General features: G+C 39.3%; 3 non-coding genes across 3 annotated transcripts; all 3 read left to right on the top strand.

Annotated features, from left to right (window-relative positions):
• Positions 1 to 735: 735 nt before the first annotated feature.
• LOC141303329 (5S ribosomal RNA) lies at positions 736 to 854 on the top strand. The gene has a single exon (XR_012343310.1). It is a non-coding gene; the product is annotated as a 5S ribosomal RNA (ribosomal RNA).
• An 84-nt stretch (positions 855 to 938) lies between these two features.
• On the top strand, positions 939 to 1,057 carry LOC141303970 (5S ribosomal RNA). Its single transcript, XR_012343936.1, has one exon. It is a non-coding gene; the product is annotated as a 5S ribosomal RNA (ribosomal RNA).
• Positions 1,058 to 1,858: 801 nt separating this feature from the next.
• Positions 1,859 to 1,977, top strand: LOC141303969 (5S ribosomal RNA). Its single transcript, XR_012343935.1, has one exon. It is a non-coding gene; the product is annotated as a 5S ribosomal RNA (ribosomal RNA).
• Positions 1,978 to 2,500: the final 523 nt, after the last annotated feature.

Below are 2,500 nucleotides of genomic sequence, written 5' to 3'. Positions count from 1 at the left end.
TTACAATCATTTAAATGTATTATAGAGTTTTAAGTGTTTTACATGTTTTTTAGGCCATTTTATTACTCTTAACATTTTAAGTGAGTGTGTGTCTTTAAAAAATGGATGGTTGGCCTGCCATGTGACTAGACACATGACAGGAAGCAGGAAGTACAACTGTATAAGAGAGCAGCATGACAAACAAAGGACAGTCACCAAACTGTTGGATTGAGGAGTTGCTAATTTTAGAGCTCACCTTTCCATTCACCACCTGCAAACTTTGGATTACACTTTCTGTGGATTGTATATACACTGGTGGACACTCACATTGGAATTATCAACACACTGGGGTTCTTGGACTGTTTTTAGGGTATGGACAAATGTACTGTATTCTTTTAACAGAGTTTACCTGTTTTTAGGGTATGGACAAATGAACTGTATTCTTTTAACAGAGTTTACCTAGTTTTATCGTGTTGTTTTAAAGTCTTTTATGTGAACCTTGTAAATACACCAAATCTATTTAAACCAATTTTCTTTTATGTCTCATTCTTTTAACCACTAGTCATCTCTCACAGTTAAATCTGACCCCATTTTAGTCTTGTAACTCGGCTGATAAGGCCGATTGTTACACTTTTATGGGAGACCGCCTGGGAATACCAGGTGCTGTTAGCTTTTGCCTTTTCTTCACTATTTATATAATATGCTGGCTTTTACGGAGGCTGATCTTTAAATAGCCCACTTTTTGGAACAACCCTCGCTTATGGCCATACCGCGCTGAGAGCGCCCGATCTCGTCTGATCTCGGAAGCTAAGCAGCGTCGGGCCTGGTTAGTACTTGGATGAGAGACCGCCTGGGAATACCAGGTGCTGTAAGCTTTTGCCTTTTCTTCACTATTTATATAATATGCTGGCTTTTACGGAGGCTGATCTTTAAATAGCCCACTTTTTGGAGCAGCCCTCGCTTATGGCCATACCGCGCTGAGAGCGCCCGATCTCGTCTGATCTCGGAAGCTAAGCAGCGTCGGGCCTGGTTAGTACTTGGATGGGAGACCGCCTGGGAATACCAGGTGCTGTAAGCTTTTGCCTTTTCTTCACTATTTATATAATATGCTGGCTTTTAGAAAGACGTGTTTTACCGCTCTATTTATTACAATCATTTACATGTATTATAGAGTTTTAAGTGTTTTACATGTTTTTTAGGCCATTTTATTACTCTTAACATTTTAAGTGTATGTGTCTTTAATAAATGGATGGTTGGCCTGTCATGTGACTAGACACATGACAGGAAGCAGGAAGTACAACTGTATAAGAGAGCAGCATGACAAACAAAGGACAGTCACCAAACTGTTGGATTGAGGAGTTGCTAATTTTAGAGCTCACCTTTCCATTCACCACCTGCAAACTTTGGATTACACTTTCTGTGGATTGTATATACACTGGTGGACACTCACATTGGACTTATCAACACACTGGGGTTCTTGGACTGTTTTTAGGGTATGGACAAATGAACTGTATTCTTTTAACAGAGTTTACCTGTTTTTAGGGTATGGACAAAAGAACTGTATTCTTTTAACAGCGTTTACCTAGTTTTATCGTGTTGTTTTAAAGTCTTTTATGTGAACCTTGTAAATACACCAAATCTATTTAAACCAATTTTCTTTTATGTCTCATTCTTTTAACCACTAGTCATCTCTCACAGTTAAATCTGACCCCATTTTAGTCTTGTAACTCGGCTGATAAGGCCGATTGTTACACTTTTATGGGAGACCGCCTGGGAATACCAGGTGCTGTAAGCTTTTGCCTTTTCTTCACTATTTATATAATATGCTGGCTTTTACGGAGGCTGATCTTTAAATAGCCCACTTTTTGGAGCAGCCCTCGCTTATGGCCATACCGCGCTGAGAGCGCCCGATCTCGTCTGATCTCGGAAGCTAAGCAGCGTCGGGCCTGGTTAGTACTTGGATGGGAGACCGCCTGGGAATACCAGGTGCTGTAAGCTTTTGCCTTTTCTTCACTATTTATATAATATGCTGGCTTTTAGAAAGACGTGTTTTACCGCTCTATTTATTACAATCATTTACATGTATTATAGAGTTTTAAGTGTTTTACATGTTTTTTAGGCCATTTTATTACTCTTAACATTTTAAGTGTATGTGTCTTTAATAAATGGATGGTTGGCCTGTCATGTGACTAGACACATGACAGGAAGCAGGAAGTACAACTGTATAAGAGAGCAGCATGACAAACAAAGGACAGTCACCAAACTGTTGGATTGAGGAGTTGCTAATTTTAGAGCTCACCTTTCCATTCACCACCTGCAAACTTTGGATTACACTTTCTGTGGATTGTATATACACTGGTGGACACTCACATTGGACTTATCAACACACTGGGGTTCTTGGACTGTTTTTAGGGTATGGACAAATGAACTGTATTCTTTTAACAGAGTTTACCTGTTTTTAGGGTATGGACAAATGAACTGTATTCTTTTAACAGAGTTTACCTAGTTTTATCGTGTTGTT

This window comes from Garra rufa, unplaced genomic scaffold (genome assembly GCF_049309525.1).
Source record: "Garra rufa unplaced genomic scaffold, GarRuf1.0 hap1_unplaced_001, whole genome shotgun sequence".
Taxonomy (NCBI): domain Eukaryota; kingdom Metazoa; phylum Chordata; class Actinopteri; order Cypriniformes; family Cyprinidae; genus Garra; species Garra rufa.
The sequence above is the reverse complement of the archived record's forward strand: the minus strand, read 5'-3'. Positions and strand labels throughout refer to the sequence as shown.